The 21,456-nt window shown below is 39.8% G+C and overlaps 1 non-coding gene and 1 pseudogene across 1 annotated transcript; one reads left to right on the forward strand and one right to left on the reverse strand.

Moving 5' to 3' along the window:
• The first annotated feature begins 210 nt into the window (after window positions 1-210).
• Window positions 211-19,080, forward strand: LOC123826929 (annotated as a pseudogene).
• On the reverse strand, window positions 13,175-13,286 carry LOC123827587. The gene has a single exon (XR_006787251.1). It is a non-coding gene; the product is annotated as a U6 spliceosomal RNA (small nuclear RNA).
• Window positions 19,081-21,456: the final 2,376 nt, after the last annotated feature.

The following is a 21,456-nucleotide window of genomic DNA, read 5'->3' on the forward strand; positions in this document are numbered from 1 at the left end:
AGAATCGTGGGCCTTAGGAAACCAAGGAGAGGCAGTCAGGGGTCCAGGGTAAAGGGATAAAAGGAGTGAGATGCTTTGGTAGACCTTTAGTACCTGCAGGGTGCAGGCTGACCAAGTTAGGTGCTTGTTTAGGTGGTGCTAAACAACATTTGGAGGTTTAAGTCCTAGCTGTTAATATGCAGTGTACCTGTCCCTCTCGTGTTTTCCGTGATGTACAGAAATCTCCTTGAAGATCTGGCTATGTCAGGAGCAGATGGCTTCAACAATAATGAATTCAGGTATAATGATCAAAAATGGACTAATTTCTCTTTTTATTCCTTTGGTTTAGGAATTTCAAGGTAATTGAACATGATTGCATGCCATGTTCTAGCTATTACGTGCCTGCACCTTTGCAAACTTGGAAATCCCTATCTCCTACATTCCAGCAATATGAGTATAATATTTTATTTATTTCACTATTAAGTATGATAAGCTGATGAGTGTCTTGGGGGGCAGGTAGTTGTTGGAAAGACTCTCTTAAAGGAATGTTAAAATTTTGTGAGTGCCTAGCTCATATTTCTCAAATATTAATGTGAATATGAATCACGAGGGGGTCCTGTTAATACACAAATTCTGGTTCAGTAAGTGGTTGGCACCTGAGATTCTGCATTTCTAATAGTCCTCATGCAATGCTCTGAATAGCAAGGATCTGGCACACCATAACCATGTCAATTACATCAACAAGTGGTATTCATGTCCTACTTACAAATTTACACTAATTTCTTATACCTCAGCTACTTGAAATGTGGTGGCAACTTGCTCTGTTTATAGCATCATTCTAACACATTTAATCATAACAAAACAAAGCAAAAAGAGCTGGGCCAGTAGGTCTATCTACCAAAATAAGTGTGTTTTGAAAACCTAGTACAAATTGCTAGGGGCCAATTTCAAAACAAAAAGATAAAAAACTTGCAGACCTAGGTTAGTGAAAAGGATGCTTAAGTGCCTCTTTGTAATATAGGTCTCGGTACAGTTTCAGTATGAGGGTCCTCTTGGAACATTCATAGAGTTCTCAGATGGAGCATTTTCACTGCTCTTCTGCCTTGAGAACAGTGAAATTGTCTTTGCCCTGAAGTCATTTCCACTTTTATGATTGCTGGCTAGTTATTTGAGTAGTCCTGTTGCTCTTCTAGAAATAGTGGGCACTTCGAGAGAAAGTAGAGGCCAATAACTATCAGAAACATTAGATGATTAGGAAGAAAGGGGTACCCAAGGAACTCCAGGGTTCTTTCCAATTCTCATTCAGGTCCTCTGATAGCTCCGCTCCTTCCTTTCCTCCACACGAATGTTACATCCTAGCTTGCCTTAACCGCTTGCCATTCTATGAACACAAATGATCCATCCCCACCTCAGTACCATATCTCACACTGTTTTCTTGGTCTCTTAGTCTACTTGAGCTGCTGTAACAAAATACTGTGGGCTAGGGGTCTTAAATGACAGAAATATATTTCTCACAGTTTTAGAGGCTGGGAAGTCCATGATCAAGATGCTGCAAGATTCAGTGCCTGGTGAAGACCTGCTTCATGGCTTGTCGGCCCCCACCTCCTAGCTGTGTGCTCACAGGTGCTTACTTGGTGCCTGCTAATGCAGAAAAGGGCAAGAAGGAGGAGACAGAGAGGGAGCGAGGAGAGAGAACTCTGGCTTCTTTTCGTCTTATTACAAGGACATTAACTCCATCACAAGGACACGCTTTCATGATCTCCTTTAAACCTGCGTACTTCTCAAGAGCCCTACTTCCAAATACCATCATATTGGGCTTTAAGGTCTTAACCAGTGAATCTTGGAGGAACGCAAACATTCAGTCCATGACACTTGGCATATACCCTCATCCACTAGTTTTTTCCCTAGTTGTAATCATTGCTATCCAGTGCAAGGAACTTATGCCAGGCTCCTCATTACTCACTTTAATTGAGTAATTCGTTTACACATTACTCAATTTAATTGTCAAAACAAGCTTACAAGTTATTGTCATTACCTTACAAATACTGAAACCAAGTGCTGAGAGGTTGAGACTTTTCTGTAGATCTGCTAGGCTGTTGGGAAGCAGGGATACATCTGAAGGGTGTAAAACATCAAAGCAGTGGCTTTAAATCAGTGACCCAAATTGTGGTCATCGGACCAGCACTCCCAGCATCCCCTAGGAAGTCAAATGCTTGAGTTGTACTCCAGACCTATCAAGTCAGAAGCATTGGGTGAGGTCCAACAAGGAATCTGTGTTCCAACAAGCCTTTCAGGAGGTTCTGATGCATCTCAAGTGGAGAACCACTCCTCTAAACAAGTGTGAGAAAGGAAATTACAGATAACTGACTACTTATTAGTGGAAAAGTTTGTTTCCATGTTAATATTGGGTATATGTTGATGTAAGCAATAATTATTGGATGTGATATAGGTTAAAACAAGCACCCATAGTTCACTCTATGGAAAATCTTTCCATCTTTTAAGGTCAAGTTCAAATCTCACCTGCTCCATAAAGATGTGTGTATATATATCTTTATGCAATATATATATATATATATATATATATATATATATATAGCCTTGATATATATTATTGCATATATATATATATATATATATATATATATATATATATATATATATCCTTCATCACCACCATTTCACTTGTATGACTCACTCATATGGTGGATGTAAAGTATCATCTATTCATCTCCATCAGGGATGGGATTATCTTCCATCATTTTGATTCAGCACAGCAACAAGAAGTGTCTCATGTATAGTATTGGCTCAATAAACATTTGTTGGGTTCACGAGTAGATTTCTACTTTCAGAAAAACTTTACCTGTGTCCTTATGCTTGAAATTCCACACCAGGATAATTTCTGATTATTAAAAAAACAATGCTTTGTCCCCTTTCATTCTTGTATATATTTATTCTGAACTATTGCTAGCTCACAATAGAGAAGAACATCTAATTTATAAGGAGGTCTGTATATAATTTCTAAATGTGATATTTGATTGAAGAATAATACATACTAGTTTAAAATGCCAAACAGTATACTAAGGAGAAAGGAAGAAATCAGATATGTAATCACTTTTGGAATAATTGGGCATTGGCTGCATGCCGAATTAGCTTAGGATCCACCAAATGAAGACATCTCTGACAATGCTACTAGTTTTTATTTGCCTCCTATTTGCCCACTTTCCAGTTTATTCACACACTGCTTCTAGTGGTATTTAATAAGATAGTATTACGAATTGGGTCTAATTAGCCATAAAAATAGACTCTGATGGATCCAAATAACATTTTTGTTTTTTGCACTAGTCCTCAAGTGTACTCCTGTGTACATGTACTGCACCCCTAGTTTTTGTGGTTTTGTGCTGCTCCATCCACCTGATTTATCTTTCCATCCTAAGCAGGGTCTATGTAGGATAAAAGAAGTACAAGCCAAGGAGTGCTTGGCTATGCAGCCTCCTTGGTGCTGCAGATTCAATGGTATGCAGTGGATGTTGCTACTGTCCAGTGATTCTCAGCTGACCAAGGCTACTGCAGAGACCAAAAGCCAAGCGTGCATGTGACTGTGTAGACTGTGATGCTTGCAGAACTACTTTATGTCTTCCCAGTGGGTTGGGAGGGGTTGAAGCAATGCAGTGCCTTAATCCGAACTTCAAGAAAAAAAGAGAGGGAGGGAAGATGAGGGCCGGTGGGGAGGGGGCAGGGAGAGAGAACAGCTCTGATTGTAGCATTTGCTAATTTCAAGCTATCAAGTTCAAAATGTGAACAATAAACTCTCCGGCATACTACTGGGCTAAATGGAAATGATTGCTTTAAAAAAGAATCAACCCCAATATTTGTTTCCTGTGCTTTAATAGCAATCGGGGACTTAGCAACAACTAAGTACACCACATATTTCAAATACACCACATATTTCAAATACAATCTTTTGATTTTAGTTAAAAAGCCATCCAGTCCCACTCAATACAAGAACTGAAGGTTGAAATTGAGAAAAATCTCTTTAAATGTGTATTTCAGATTTGTCTCAGATAGGTACTTATCTCCAAAAACTAATTTTTCACTTCCTTTCTTCCTTGAAGCCAGATTTTACCACAATCTTTGATACATTCAGAGTCGACAGAATCAGGTTTGGTTCTGTAGCCAGTGTCTGGACACAGGCTTCCAGGTAGTTTCTGTGGTCGTGCAGGAAGAGATGGGGACGGAGTTTAGGGGGCATCTCTGGTTGTAGTTTAAGGTCAATGAAAGCTCTTACACTGGGTATTATTTAGGTTCAGACAAATGAATCTGACCAATGAAATTTGTTGCTTAATTTAAACAGAATGAAAGGATGTAATGATAGTAGAGGGGTAGTAGATATAGTTTTGATGTAATGAACTAGTGACAAGTTTTCTTATACCATATCTGCAAACATCTGAGGGAGAGGAGGACACTCCTTATCTTAATTTTTTGCTCCAAATAAAGAAGAAATATTTTGTCATATGTTATGAAATATATATAATCATTTTTGTCCTAGTTGAGCAAGTAACTTTCTGGAAATACAGGGTGGGGAAATTTTACAGTTGTTTGCATGGAAAATAACACAATACTTAATAAATAATATGAGAATTAACTTTGTCTTATGTACTTACAATTGTAAACTGACTTTTCCACCACCTTGTATAAGTACAGAAAGGTTTACTTAATTAAAATAATTTTTTGTTTGCTTTTTACTAAATCTACAACGATAAAAGAAAACCCAAAAGATGCAGACCAGCAGAGAGGACCGAGAATTGGTGAAATTTTGGTGCATACACTTTCAGACACTTTCTGTAATTTTTCAATTTACTTTTTTTACCTGATGCTTTTCTCTTAAAATACTTTACATGTCAATAAGTACGTGTCTATGACATGATATATTAACTGGCTCTACAGCACGCCATTATGTGGGCGCACCCCAAATTAACCGATTCCTTGTGCTGGATGCGTGGAGTGTTTCTGATTCTGCTGTTACATGCTGCACTGTGATGACTATCTTTATAGTCTACTTTTCTTCATATTTTAATATTTATTGTCATATAAAATGTATCTAAATTATTTTCTTTCATATAGATGTGGAATTACTGGGTTATATGTAAGAAATACTACTGGAATTATTTCCTTAAAAGTAGGTGTGGAATTTTAGCCCAAAGGTGAACCATGTTATCCTGACTTCTTATTCATATCAGCGATTACTCTCCTACAACTTCGGATCGGTTTATATGTCCCTTATGAGCGCATCACACATGATGTCATACACTTTTCTCTATTACAACTTCTTTTTATATATTTTCCCAATATAACAATTAAAACAAATTATAATTATTTCTTGCTGTCTTACCTTTTGTGTTAGGAATCAGCCATGTCAAAGGTTGTCCAGCTGTTGAACCTTTTTTATGTAGGATGTGTTTGTTACCTATTGTTCCCTTAACATCGCCACAGGTTTAACCCCTTAAAACAACGCACATTTATTGTCTCACAGTTCTGTGGGTCCGGGGTCTGGAGAGCTCAGCTGGTTCTCTGGCCCAGGTTTCACAGGCTGAGATTGAGTTGTTGGCGAGCTGGACTCGTATCTGAAGGCTCCAAGGGAGCGTCTCCTTCCAAGCTCATCGAGGCTGTTGACAGGATTCAGAAACTGTGGCTGCAGGGCTGAGGTCCCTGCTGCCCTGCTGGCTGTCAGCCAGGAGCCTCCCTCCTCTCTTTAAGGCTGCCACAATTCCTTGTCACAATCCGCGCCCCCTCCACCCCGCATCTTCAAACCAGCAGCTTCCTCTTGAGTCCTCCCCATGCTTTGAATCTCTCTGACCTTCCCTCAGCATGACATCTCCTCTTCAGAAAGTTCACGCTTTGGAGCTTTTGTTAATGGATTGGGCCCATCTGGTTAGGAGGATCCAGACTAATCTTCCCAATTTAGGTCTGTAACCTTAAGTACCTCTGCAAAGCCCCTTTTGTCACGTAAGGCATGTTAGTCAGGATTCTACAGAGAAGCAGCTGATAGGGTGTATATATTTATATTGGTAATATTCGAATATTTATTTATTTATAAAACAGATGTAAAGTGGATGTGTATTTATTTATTGTGAGGCATTGTCCACTCAGTTTTGCGATTGTTGAGATTGAGAAGTCCCATGATCTGCTATCTGCAAGCTGGAGATCCAGGAAAGCTTGTGGTGTTATTCCAGTCCAAATGCCAAAGCCCAAGAACCGAAGGAGCTGACCATATACATCCAAGTCCAGCGGAAGGAGTAGATAAGAAGAGATGCTGTATCTTGACATCAAGGCAGAAAAAAGGAGCCTCTTGTTCTTTGCAGGCCCTTAGTGGACTATATGATGCACCTCCACCTTGGGAAAGGTGATCTCCTGAGACAATCCACTCAAATGCTAATCTCATCCAGAAATACCCTCAGACACACCCAGAATTAAGGATTAGTGTTGCATCCCCTGGCCAGCCAAGGTGACATATAAAATTAATAACTGTCTCATAAAGCAATACACTGATTGGTTCTAGGATTTAAGATGTGGGTATCTTTGGAGGACCATTCTGCCTACCACACCACAGATCTCCACTAATTGGTTTACTTACCAAGTCCTTCAGTTCTAGAGCAGAAGTATGAGGTTTTTGTCTTTCGGAACTGAACACGTTCACGAACAAATGTGATAAGAACGATTTACTACTTATTTATTTATAAACGAAGATATTCAAATACACTCAGAGTAGAGTGAACAGGACAAAGCAGTCCACGTTCACATCACCCGACCTGAACAAATGGTCAGTGTTTTGCCAATCTTGATACATGTTTGTTCACACGCTGCTTATTCATTTTTACCTCTCTTCAGATAGAAGAAAATATCTTGGGGAGGTGGGAGGCGGTACTGGGGCAGAAAGAGGGGAAGGTTTTCAGGAACATGGACACATGGGCAAAACCAAAGAGGGGTAGGATTGGAGGTGGGAAGTGGGGATGACTGGGGTGGGGAGAACTGTGATCGAAAAATGAAGACAACTGTACTTGAACAGCAATTTAAAAAAGTAAAAAAAATAAGATATCTTTATTTTGTGAAGACTAATTAACCTTCATATTTTATTGGGAATTGTAATAGCTTTATCTAGTGCAACTTAAAGAACAAAGGGACATTAATTTAACAAAGCAAAATGAATACTAGTGCTTCCCTCTCATTTACTGGGTGGAAAATAACATTTGGGGTGTTAAAATCTTGCCCAGGTCTTGGCTGGCGTAGCTCAGTGGATTGAGCGTGGGCTGTGAACCAAAGTGTCGCAGGTTCAATTCCCAGCCAGGGTACATGCCTGGGTTCCAGGTCATAACACCCAGCAACCGCACATTGATGTTTCTCTCTCTATGTCCCTCCCTTCCCTCTGTAAAAATTAATAAATAAAATCTTTAAAAAAAATCGTGCCCAACTTACATAGTTGGTGTTATGATTCACTGACATTTTATTGATGTTTTGTATTAATTGTCTTGCAACACAGCCTTGTCTTATTTCATTCTTGTGCTGATAAGGGAAAAGTGAATGAAAGGGAATGCAGGAATTAGTCAGCGTTTCTCAGAGAATTTAAGAAATGAAACTCAAATTGCACAACATTTCTGCTTATGTTCATTTTTTGTCTTGATGCCAAACCTTGGGTATTTGCAGGGTAAGTTAAAATAGAACTTACTTAGGAAGATAATTCACTATAATATGATAGTCACTTGCCATCACTGGCAGTATAAAGGTATAAAATAGACCAAGATCCATGGATAATCTCAAAATAACATTTCTGGATTTGCAAAGGGTTTTCATCTCATATTTAACTGAGCATGTGCTCATCACACTCTGGGAACTTGGTCTGGACGGAATAATGAAGTAGAGCGCAGAGATCTCGCTCTGGTCTGTGAGCACCTCTGGCTCTGAGAAAGGTGAAAACGTGCCTCTTTCCAAGTGTTCCCAAGAATAGGAAAGTCACGTTAAACTCTTTCATTTTAAAGAGCTCTTCTCTATGTAAACATTTTCAGGTTAAATTACCTGTACAATAATTTGTTTACAGAATCATTTTCAAATCCAGACGGAGAGATGTGATCAGATCACTGGGGAGGAGGAGGGAGGGGCAGTAGGAGGAGGAGGTTGTGGCAGTAGGAGGAGGTTGCCGGACACAATGGTAAATGGTCTCAGGTGGGGTTGGCTCACTAGCTGAACGCCTCTGGAGCTCATGGAATTATGGGCCAGAAGATTTAAAATAAAGGAAGGACAGAGACTGACTTTTTGACTCTCTTTTCCTGGAGCGTGCCTGGGTGATAGTGCTGCAGCTGCCTGCCTTTCCCAAAGGACTGTGTTTTGGATGGGTGAAGAAATTCTGGGTGCTGCCAGGATCGGGCTGGCCTGGCAGAGGGGGGCAGGGTTGTTCTTCACTGGGTGTTTTAGAAGAGCTGGGATCTGAGGCAGAAGCCTGCCTTTCTTCCAACATTGTGTAGTTTCCAACGCTCTTTTGTAAACTAATCCTATAGAAATAAGATCATCAAAAACTAACAAGGGAATGATAGGGGAACTCAGGAGTTAAAGACTATGGCCTTAATTGATAGACTTAAATGATTAAAGCTGTAACTAAAGAGTTTAGCCTTAATTGATAGGCTTAAGGGATTAAAGCTATAACTAAAGAGTTAAGGATTTTAGCTTTAATTGATGGGCTTAAGTGACTAATGGGTGTGGAAAGTTGTTATTCCAAAATTCTGTAGGTTTTTTGAATAAAGACTTCTTTCCTTTATCAATGAAACTTTGCCTCTAGAATTTGGCCTGGAGAGTGATGGTGGTGGGAAGGAAGGAGGACCCCGATTGCTCTTTGGTGACAGAACTTGTAATGTATTACCGTGGTGTGTTATCTCTTTTTAGAGAATGATACATTCCTCTTTTACAAAACTGAACGTCTGTACTTTTAATTCCAAACACTCCCATCTCCTCGGGAGCCATGCTCCATTCACTATCAGTGCTTTCGGCTCTGTCCACTTTTCTTACATTTTCAGTTACTCTCATTTAATTTCACATTCATTCACAAACATGCACTTCTGTTTGAGAAACACAATCACCCTATTTCTTTTCCCCCCTTTACCAAAGACCTTAAATATCCATTTTCTAGCACCTATGTGTTTAAAATTTTGTTTTCTTTTCTGTCCTCGTCGTGTTAATGCTTCGATCTTCACCCACCACCCCGGCAACTTACTCTTCCCTGAAGCTCCTAGCAGTGTTCTCTCTCTTGTCCTACCCTTTAATTTGTGCCAGCCGACACCACTACCCACCCAACCCAGCCACTTTCTTTGCCGGAAGCTCTCCTTTGTGTCTCTTTAGATACTTATTGTCTTGTTCTTCTGCTACTCCTCTAAGCAGTCTATTTTTCTTCTTTTGTGTATGATACTCATCTAGATGTGGGTGTCCCAGGGGCATCTGCCCGTGGCTGCTTCCTTTTCTATTCTCTATTCAGTTCCCCTCCCAGGCAGTCCAATCTCAGCACTTCAGCTCTACTTGCAGTGTAAACTGCTGCTAAATCTCTAAGTCCTGAATTGTTCCTCACAATTCGGCCTCAGTTTTCCAGTTCCTGGCTTGACATTTCCATCTGGACATTTCTTTAGCACATTTTATATATCAATTTAAATAATTGAATGTATCATCTTTCCTCCTAAATCTGCTTTTATCACTATTTCCTGTATTATTTACAGTCACTACTTGGTCTGTTAGGTCCAACATATCAAGGTCATCTTTGATTCTTGTTTTTCCTGTTCCTTGAATCTATACCCATAATGAGTGTCTCCCTCCACAGATAAATATCATTTAATTTTTAATTTGCAGTTCTATAACTTTTATGTTTCAGAACCCTATTATCTTTGATTAGGAATATTGCAAAAGTGTATTAGCTTTTTTCTCCTAGCTACCTCTACCTGGTTAGAATGTGAAGTTTGGCAAGTTTAATCTTTCTTAATTTTAGTTTTTATCTCACTCTTCCCGTCAAATCCTCAATGACTCTCTTTTGTTGAGACAGTAGTTCTCAGCTGGAACGATGCTTCCTCCAAGGGGACATTTGCAGACATATTTGATTGTCATAACTGTGGCAGAGGTGCCCACGATGCTATTCAACACCCTGCAATGTATAGGACAGCTCCCTGCAGTGAAAAATGATCTGGCCCAAAATGTCAGTAATGCTAAGGTGGAAAAATTCTGGTCTAATGAATGACTTACAAATAATTAATGTGGCATTCTTGTCCTCATTGACACTTCATTTACAACTCTGTGGGATTTTTATAGTTTTTCCTCTTCTCCATTTCCCACCTCTAGGTTTTTGCTTATACATTTGTTCCCACTCGTTGGTATTTTCTTTCTTTACCTTGTCCTCCCATTAAAAAAAAATCCCCCCCAGTACCATTTATCTCTCAGTGTTCAGTTTGATTGCTGTATCTTATCCTAAGACCCCATAATAATCCCAACTGAAAGTGATGATCCTTTTCCTGAATCCTGATAACGATTTTTTTTGTATCTCTCTAACGTTTTCTTGTCTCTTAAAAGATATTTATATAAATGTCTTTTAAAACTGATTAACCCTTACATTTTTAAAAATACAAACTTTATTGAGATATAATTCACATGCCATAAATTCAGTGTAAGTATACAGTTACAGTGTAGTGATTTTTAGTTTATTCACAGAATTGTGCAACCATCACCACTACCCAATTCCAGAATACTTTCATCCCTCGCAGAGGAGCCATCCCCATTAGCCGCCAGTCACCATTTCCTCCTTCCTCCAGCCCCCAGGAAGCACTAGCTCCTGTGTCTATGTTTTAATTATTCCGGACATTTCATATCAGTGGTATCTCATGATAGGCTGTGGCTTCTTTCACTTAGCAAAATGTTTTCATCGTTCAAGTCTGTGCTGGGCAAACCATGATATAAGATGTTCTATCCATAAGGTTGGCATTTAACTCTGCAGGTACTGAGCAGTTGTTCAAGACTCTCCTGGCTTGTGTTATTTATTGACCCAGTTCCATCCATTTTTGATCTTTCAAAAATGCATTCATATTTCTTGCTTGTTAAGCTCTGATTTATGTTAAAGTTAGGATCTGACAAAAATGAATGTCAAATCTATAGTGGTGGTGGTTAGAATTAGAATTCTCTGAATGGAGAAAAAGGCTTAAAACAAGACTTAAAGCACCTGTAAGGTAATTGTACAATGGGAGACCTAAAAACCCCTAGAATTTATTTATAAAAAATCATGTATTGCACTGGCTGGCGTAGCTCAGTGGATTGAGTGCAGGCTGTGAACCGGGTATCACAGGTTCGATTACCAGTCAGGGCACATGCCTAGGTTGCAGGCCATGGCCCCCAGCAACCACACACTGATGTTTCTCTCTCTCTCTCTCCCACCCTTCCCTCTCTAAAAAATAAATAAATAAATAAATAAAATCTTAAAAAAACTCATGTATTTATTCTTAATGTTTAAACTTCAGTCACCTTCAAAGTACTGTCCACTTAATGCAATAAACCTTTTTACACATTTTCACACTGCTCAAAACTGTTTTTGAACTTCTTGGTTTTGATGCCTTTTAGTACTTCTGCTGTTTTTTGTTTTACCTCTTCCACATTGTCAAAATGTTTCCCTTGGAGGATGTTTTCATCTGGAGAAACAAACAAAAAAATTTGTTGGGGCAAGATGGAGTGAATAGGGCATGTAGAGCACAGGGGTCATACCGTTTTTGGTAAAAAATTGCTGAACACTCATTGTGGTGTGGGCAGGTGCTCTCGTAAATCACCCATCATGAAACGGGCAAATGTGTTGACTCTTCAATAAAACACTCACTGAAGCTGAACACAACCTCTCATACCAACACCAGCTGGTGCACTGATACAGATGGGTTCCTAGAACACTCACGTAGCGGGGGAAGCCTGTGTTACAAGGGGCCGGTCCTCCAGAAGATAATTTCAGTTTTGGGGGGTCCCCCTTTGTATGTGGAGAACCTTGCTAACGTAACAAAATTGGGCATGGAGTCAGTACAAAATAATGACTCATCTAAGTTCTAAGCATTCTAAAAGAAACACAAACATTAAACTTTTCAGTGTGCATGCCACTGCTTTCTGAGACCATTTAGATTATTTGGAAAAGAACATTTTCGGCAAAGAGGGAACATTAAGTGCAAAGCCTTGAGCAAGGGGCTTGTCTACTCTGTCAATGCGCAGCAGTAAGGCCAGCTTCATTAGGATGGATTGCAAAGGGGAAGTAGGAGGGGATGTGCTCCAAGGGGTAATGGGGACCAGATCGCATAGGACCCCAGTTTTTATTCTGAGTGAGCTGGAAAACCACTGGAAGGTTGTGAGTAGAGGAATATGATTTTCTCTCTCTCTTTTTTTATTGTTCAAGCACACTCGTCTCCATTTTTACCCCCCACCACACCAGCATCCCCCCCCCCACCTCCCACACTCAATCCTAACCCCCTTTGGCTTTGTCCATGGGTCCTTTATTCATGTTCCTTGATGACCCTTCCCCTTCTTCCCCCCATTATCCTCCTCCCCCCTCTCCTCTGGTTACTGTCAGTCTGTTCTTTATTTCAGTGTCTCTGGTTCTATTTTGCTTGCTTGTTTGTTTTGTTGATTAGGTTCTGCATATAAGTGAGATCATATGGTATTTTCCTTTCATTGCCTGGCTTATTTCACTTAGAGTAATGCTCTCCAGTTCCATCCATGCTGTCATGAAGAGTAGGAGCTCCTTCTTTCTTTCGGCTTCATAGTATTCCATTGTGCAAATGTACCACAGTTTTTTTATCCGCTCATTTACTGATGGCACTCAGGTTGCTTCCAACACTTCTTTGCTATTGTAAATCGTGCTGCTATGAACATTGGGGTGCATAGGTTCTTTTGAACTGGTGTATGGAATTTCCTCAGAAAATTAAAAATGGAACTGCCTTTTGACAAAGCAATTCCACTGCTTGGATTATACCCTAGGAATATGATTGTTTGAAGAGAATATTTCAGCACTTTGGAGAATACACTGAAGCTGGACAAACATTTAAAACAGGGAAGATGGTGAGGTGGTGATTGAAATAACATAGGCAAAAATAATTTTTTTGGATTAGATTGATGTGTGATAAACAACCAAATTGTGGACAGATTCTGAAGACAGAGGACATAGAATTTGCTGACAACTTTTGCATGTCATCCTTGCGCAGGGGCCATGCTAATTTTCTCTGTATCGTTCCAAATTTTTAAAGTATATATGCTGCCAAAGTGAGCACAGAATTTGCTGACAACTTTTTATAGGGCGTAAAAGAAGGAAACACATCAAAGGATGATGCCCAGAGTTTTTTATTGATAAACGAGAGAAGGCGGTTGTTGTATTCGATGGGGAAAACTTTGGAGAGGGACAGATAGGTGGTTACGAGGTGTTCAGTTTTAATCATCTTGTTTGAAATGCCTTCCAGTTGAATTTGTTGGGCAGGTGTTTGAAATTCAGAGGGGCGGCTCCAACTGGAGATGTAGATTGAGGAGTCACTAGTGTGTGGCTGGTACTTCAAGCCATGTGACTGGATGAGATCCAGTAGAGGAAGTGTATGGATAAAAGAGAGAAGCAACCCAGGGACTGGGCTCCGGAGCACTCCAGAATCTAGGGGATCAGCAGATGAGGGAGAACCAGCAAAGGAGGCACAAAAGGAGAAAAGGCAGGTGAGCGGGGAATCTATCTGCTTATTAGAAGGCAAACTGTGTGAGGACAATCCTATGCTTGTTCAGGGCTGTATCCTTCTCTAGTAGCTCATTCACAAGAGGCAATCATAGATACTAGCTGAATGAATAAAACAATATAAGACAATATCAGAGGCTTCTACACAGAGCAGAGAGTTCCTCTTTTCCATGCCGCCAAATCCTTGATCTTTATGGAAGTCTTTCTCAGGGGCAGTGACTGCAGATGCACGAGTTTTTCCTTCTCAGATGCAGGTATCACTTCCCAATGTCCTCCTGTCATTCTCGTGCTGGTAGCTCTGTCCTCTAGGGCAGCCATAGGTTATATTTTAACCCTCTGCAGTATTCAGGAAAAGGTATTGTCATGTGGACCATTTTCCTTTCCTTCTTAAAACTCCCAGAGGATGATAAGCCTGCACATGCATTCCCGGAGAGCAGTGCCTTAGGTCTTTGCCTCGGTGCCTTTCATATTTTCTTTTCCCTTGGCCAAGCACATTCTCCTTTGTGATACTTTTGTGTTTTGGGAGAGAGTCTCTTGTGACCTCTCAAAGAGACTTTCCAACTGCATCAGTCTCCTGAGCCCTCAGTTCAGTGCCACTTGCCCCACTGAGCACTGTGACCAGGGACCCGATGAATCATTTAGTCCTGTTACTCTGGTAATATTCTAACATGGGCATAACAAGTTTCCTTCGTGGTGCCTAGAAACAGTGTATGCTAGAAACAGTGTATGCTAACCCAGTTACAAATGAGACATTACATGTGATACGTTACTGCACAGTATGGAAAATCTATTTGAATGTGTATATCAGAGTAAAATAATACAATGAAGAATGAAACAGAATTTTACTTGCAAAGTTTTTACCAGAGGAAAAAGTAACATTCAATTCATGAAGCTCATGATTATCAATAAAAAGCCTCACAAAGTATGAAAGAATACATTTTAGAGTTGAAGTTTTTAGAAGTCCAAGTACTACTCTGACAATTCTTCAAGCTGTTAGAGAGAGGATGATGACAAGTATGTCAGAATGCCCTAGAAATTACTGGCATCTTAAGGCCAGCAACTGAGTGACGTAAATGCAGACTTTGAAGGAAACAAATAAAAAGAAAATGAAAAGAACAAGTCATTACCTTCAGAAGAACAGAATTACTATCTTACTTAAGTCTCTCGTTTTGTTTTGAAAATGTCAAGCATCCTTGGGCTTAGAATATCCTTCTGTTTACTGCTTTAAAAGTTGGTGAATGTGAGAAAGGGACTTAGATTTGGGTTTCTAAATGTGCTCTAGGACGTTCATTTCAGGCATCATACTGTAAATGGGTAAAGCCTGCGTCACATTTGTCAGTTTTTCATTCAAGGGATCTACAACGAGGATGAAATTGAGGACTGTTATCATGCTAATTTTGGTTTGCAAATTTCTGATGACTAAGTTTACATAAAAATGTCATATTATGAGACATATGAGAAATAAATGACATTTATTTTCCTGTGGGGTCCTATGCTTCATAAAGAACACTTGAAAGGGTGTTTTCCACCTCCAGTGTAGAAAGTGCACTGGGGCTATACAACAGTCCCCCCGTGTCCTCGGGTGATACCTTCTAAGACCCCCAGTGGATGCTTGAAATTGGGGATAGTACTGAACCTTATTTATACTGTTTCTACCTATATGTTTGTACCTCTGATAAAGTTTAATTTATAAATTAGACACAATAAGAGATGGAAAAAATAACTAATAATACAATAGGACAATTATGACAATGTATTGAAAGAAGAGCTATGTGTATGTCTCTCTCTCTCTCCCTCAAAATATCTGATAGGTGAGTGGGGTACTAAGTGCCTGACAGACGGGGAACGTACACAGAATGGACATGCTGGACGAGGATGGTCCTGGGTGGGGCAAAGTGGGAGGGCTCAAAACTTCACCACGCTACTCAAAACAACTCAAAATTTAGATTTATGGATGGTTTATCTCTGGAATTTTCCATTTAAGGTTTTTAGACAGCAGTTGACTGTGGGTAGCTGAAACCGAGGAGAGCCAACTGTGGATTGGGGGGACTACTGTGCACGAAGCCCTCATGTAATGTCTTCGATAAAGTCTTCAACTTTACGTGAAATGATGTATAATGAAATCAATTTTACTACAGGCCCATTGATACAAACAATAGTAGGTTCCCATAACCTGTCATGTTAAAACAAAACAATGTTGAACCAAACCACCTAATTCTAGGACCTGCTATAGCTTAAAGGTAACACTTAGACAATTTGTCATCAAGCCTTGATGAAATCTAATAAGAGAATGGGGCATTTACATTGAAATGATGTCAAGCTTTGTCAACGATAATAACACTTAAAGAGTCTCTTGTCAAAGGAAACACCAGCTGAATAAAAGTTTTTAGAGACCATAATTTTTTTGTATTAAAAGTAATTTACAACTCACATTTTAATTTTTTCCTTCTTCTCTACTTTGGTACATACCATTCTCTAACTTTCAGTTACTTTTACATTTATACATGTCAAATATTTTACTAAAATTCATTCTTGGGTGATCATTGCAATGTATGATAAGGCTTTTTTTATGCCCTGGCTGGTGTAGCTCAGTGGATTGAGCACGGGCTGCAAACCAAAGTGTCGCAGGTTCGATTCCCAGTCAGGGTTAGGTCATGGCCTGGGTTGCAGGCCATGACCTCCAGCAACTGCACATTGATGTTTCTCTCTCTCTCTCCCCCTTCCCTCTCTATAAATAAATAAATAAATAAATAAATAAAATCTTTAAAAATATGTTTAGAAAAGGCTTTTTTTTGGGGGGGTCTTCTTCATTGTTCTGAAACCAATGAAAGGCATCAGAAATTATCTGGGTTGTTTATGGTCCCAGTCTGTTTGGGTTATTACAGTGAAATACAATAGACTGTGGCTTAAACAACAGAAATTTATTTGCTCACTCTTTGAAGACTTTAAAAAACTGAAACTTTGCTGTTGCATCAATTTTTGTTTAGCTGTACAATGAAGTTAGGTGTGTTTATACATTAGTGTGGTGCATAGTTTATGCTTGATCACACTTTCATTAGTCATGAATAGTTCTGAAATTATTCATATCAAGTGAGCCCAAAAGAAGGACCACAATAAAGGCACTTTAAAAAAAAAAAGACTTCATTTATTTATTTTTAGAGAGAGGGGAAGGGAGAGAGGAAGAGAGGGAGGGAAACATCAATGTGTGGTTGCCCCTCATGTGCCCTATACTAGAGCCCTGGCCTGCAACCCAGGCATGTGCCCTGACTAGGAATCCAACTGGCGACCCTTTGCTTTGCAGTCTGGTGCTCAATCCACTGGTAATCTGGTGCTGAGCCACACCAGCCGGGGCCAGTTAATACACTTTTGAAATCCTCTTTAATATCATTGCCACCATCAGACCTTTCCAAGGTAGTCCTGTATTTAATTTCAAAAACTGGGCTGAACGAGTTCAGGAGACAGCCTGAGTTTATATGCGTTGAGTTTGGCTTTGTCCTACCAGCTTCCTCAGTGCTATTGTCACCCTTAGGTTTTAAAACTGTTTCTATGTGTTTGCCCTTTTATTTATTTTAGCTGCTGGACACACCTTTTCCTTTTTAAACTGGTGGGCCGATGGCCTTTCCTTGTAATAACAGTTGACATAATGCCACTGAGCTGAAAGAAAACACTACTAAGGAAACACTGGCTATTTCCAACTTTCTCAGACGTCTGTGAGGAGGAATGCAGGTCTCAGACCAGGGTCGGGTGCAGAAGGAGACACTAGTGTGTGCGGCTCGGAATTTCAGGTTCTCGGGCACGCTTCTTTTTGCTTGGGATTTACATTCTCCCCCCGCTAGGATATGGAATTAGAACAATAATGAGATACCTTTCATTTTACCTGTTAAATTGAAATATGACTTGAATAAGCAAAAACAACCATTGCTGACAAATACTCGGAGATAGAAACTTTCCCTTATTTTTGTGGTAGGGGTGAGAATTCCTTGACTGTTTTGGTAAATAAATGTGACAGCAATTATTTGAATCAAGACTATATGTTTTACGGCAATTTTCCAGTTCTAGAAGTCTAACTTACACTAAAAGTCACATTTGGGCCCTGGCTGGCATAGCTCAGTGGATTGAGCGTGGGCTGCGAACCAAAGTGTCGCAGGTTCGATTCCCAGTCAGGGCACATGCCTGGGTTGCATGCCATGACCCCCAGCAACTGCACATTGATGTTTCTCTCTCTCTCTCTTTCTCCCTCCCTTCCCTCTCTCTCTCTCTCTCTCTCCCTCCCTTCCCTCTCTAAAAACAAATAAAATCTTTTTTAAAAAGTCACATTTGGTAAAGAACGTGTATACACGTAATGCTGTTCGTAGCATTATTTTTTCATGACCATAAACCATAAACAATCTGAATGCCATGAACAGGTGACTTAATAAAGTGTGGTACACATTTGCATGAACAGGCATGCGCAGTGGAAAATGATATATAGGATATTTAAATGTCCCACGTGGGAGGGGTGCTCATAATATACTGTGAGGTGAATAAAAGCAAATTCAGAGTAAAGTGAATAATATTGGCCTGTTGAAAAAAACCCCAAACCTAAAACCAGATTTTGTGCCCTTCTTTCCTGCTGGAACCACAGAGGGTACAGGAGAGAAAAAAGGACAGTTCCTTCTGGGCCTGAAATTCTTAACAAAAAGCGAAGGACTTTTCACAGCTGGAGATCAAGCTCCTGAGAAAGAAGTTTATTCAAAGGACATTTGGAAAGGTAAGAGAGGAGTTTATCACTGAGGAAGGTGAGCACTCTCACAGGGGTATAGGCAGATGGGCAGAACTGAAGCAGGAATGTCTCTGATGACAAGAAAAGCTGGCAGTTTCTGTGCACCTACGGAGCCCAAGTTGGCATGTCATCAGGATCAGTGTCAATGGTGTGAACCCAAAGTTCCAAAAGGTGTTGTAGCTTTTTCAGGTTTGCCAGATTTTCAGTGATACCTTCGTAGAGGCTTTTGTGAACATGCTGAGGATTGTGGAACCATGTATTTCATAGAGGTATTCAAACCTGAAGTTAGTGAAGGAATTGATCTGCGTGCGTGGTTATGACAAAGTCAGTAAGAAGCTAATTGTGCTGACAGATAATACATTGCTTGCTCTATCCCTTGGTAGACATGGTGTATTCTGCATAAAACATCTCATTCATGAGAGCTATACTGTTGGAAATTGCTTCCAACAGAAGCAAACAACTTCAGCTGGCCTTTCAATTATCTTCTTGAGGTGGGCTGAAGAAAAAGACCACACATTTTGTAGGAGGTGGAGATGCTGGCAATGGCAATGGGAAAGGTTTATTTCTAACAAACCAACAGGCTTATTAGAAAGATGAACTAAGGTGTATGCCATAGTTATTTTTGTAATCTGGTCAGTTAATGAGCAGTGACTCCTTCCAAACTGAAATGTAAAACAACAAAAACAATCCTCCTCTCCTCCACTCCCATTCCTAAGAAAACAGGTTATTGGATTAACCAAAGAGAAAAATGGGACAAGTACATGCTTAATTCCTCATGTTTGTTACTTAAGGGAGGTATGGGGGGCATATTTTCTTCATTCATTCATTTGTTATATCATAAAAGGAAGCCACAAAGGTGGACAGTGGGTAGGAGGAGGGCTGGTCACCAACATGGCAGCCAGCCTCATTATCATCCCTCTAAATGTGAGCAGGGGGTTGCCTCTGAGTTTTTGAGCACAGAGATTTAGAGATGGAAGTTGATTGAGGAGGAAGAGAATGGCTGGACCATCCACGTTGCTTACAGTTACTGATAGCTGTGCTCCTCTGTACAAGGGTTTTCAGGTTGCCCAGGGCAACTATCTTCTCAGTTATATGCAACAGCGCAGTGGCATCCTGCTTCAGGAGGAGTTTTACTCTGATCTCTGCCAGCTTCCTAGGGTGGGAAGAATGAAGGAGCAGAAGGTTATTGATGGACAAATGTGTATTTTCTGTAGATAGGTATCTGTCCAAGCTTCCAGATGAGTCAAGAAATTCACCAGATATTCATGGCTTCTTCTTCTTCTCACCCACAGACCTAGGCACCCATTTCCATGTGGGTGTCATTGTCCAAAGATTTGGTAGAAGTACATGGTAGGAGAATATTTGAAGTTATTAATCTATGCTGTTTTTCTCCCTATATGAGTATGTATTCTCTTCCCTCTGTTCCTCCTCATTCAAGCAGATAGTTGACTATGAGGAAGAGTAAGGTAGGATAATGTTTCTGGCCACTAATGATCAGTAACCCAATCTGAAGGAGAAGTCAGACAAGACTGCCAGAAAAGGCAAAATGAAGGAGGATGTGTGGGCATGGACCAGGTCCTTTGGCCAGAGATATGATAGAAGGGAATTTTCCAAGCTAAAAAGAGGTACCTATGAGAATAAGGGGGTATTGGGAGGAAGTGAAGGGTGGAGTTTGTGGGGGCAAAAAGATAGGGTCAGCGCCTGATTTCCAACCACATAAAGACGGGAGTGGGCAGACCTGTAGAGGAAACACATGTGTGGTATTGGCACAAATGAAACTAAGAGGGTCCATTTCCCCAATGGCAGACATTTTGGAATTATATTTAAAAAGTGCTGTAATGAATATCCTTGTGTTCCTGTGCAAGAGTTTTTCTGGGATTTACACTTTAGAAGTTGGCTTGCTGGGTCCTAAGCTTCAAATTTTGCTAGATATTGCCAAAACTGCTCTCCAAATTATACAAATTTGCTCTTTCAATCTCTTATATATTTTCTTCTCAAGTGTAAACTACATTCCCTATAGTAAAACTTCAATGTTTATTAATCATCATTACTTAACATTAAGAATTTGAAAGTTCTTTTGGTTCCTCACCACACCTGTCATTGTCAGGCTTTTGACTTTTTTCCAGTTTGACAGACATAAAAATGAACCTTGATTTAATTTGCATGTTTCTATTGCTAGCACGTTATAGCTTTTCCCCCATGTATTTATTGTCTGTACAGAACTTCCCTTTTGCGAACTGGAGGTTTATATACTGGAATTTTTGTCTTTTTCTTGTACATAGAATATTTTTATGTATTCTAGATTGCAATTATTTCTCAAACATCTTTAAATATTTTCTCTTTCTCTAGCTTGCCTTTTAACTTTTTTATGGTGTCCAATATATTGGACTGTAACATGTTCATATCTTGAAATGTATTCATCTTTTAGTTGGTACTTAATGGTTCCTAATAGATTTTATTTTTTGGAGCAGTTTCATGTTCATAGCAAAACTGAGTAGAAGCTACACAGATTTCCCTCATACCCGCCACTTCCACACATGGATAACCTCTTCCATAATAAACATCCCCACCAAAGTGGTACATTTGTTACAACTGATGAACCTTTTATATTTTAAGAGATCTTTTCTTACATGAATGTTATGAAGCAATCTACTTTTTTTTTCTAAAACTTTTTAAGGTTGCTTTGAGCCTTTATGTCTTTAATCTATGTGGATATCCTATTTGTATATAGAATGAGGAGGAATTTAATTTTCTATACATTTAAAAGTTTCTTCCTCAATCACATGGGGTTAGACCATGCTATTGACAGAGCTGACCAGCAGTCCCACTGAAAGATACAGGATAGCAAAGCGGTTCATAGCAGGCATCAGGATTAGACGTTGTGGGTAAACCACTGTGCTCATGATAAGGCTCAGAAACCAAAGAAAAAAAACAGTGGTGTTATCTGGAACAGTTAGCAGAGTGA

The sequence above is a fragment of the Phyllostomus hastatus genome, unplaced genomic scaffold, assembly GCF_019186645.2.
Source record: "Phyllostomus hastatus isolate PE091 unplaced genomic scaffold, TTU_PhHast_1.1 phas_contig_86, whole genome shotgun sequence".
In the NCBI taxonomy this organism is placed as follows: Eukaryota; Metazoa; Chordata; class Mammalia; order Chiroptera; family Phyllostomidae; genus Phyllostomus; species Phyllostomus hastatus.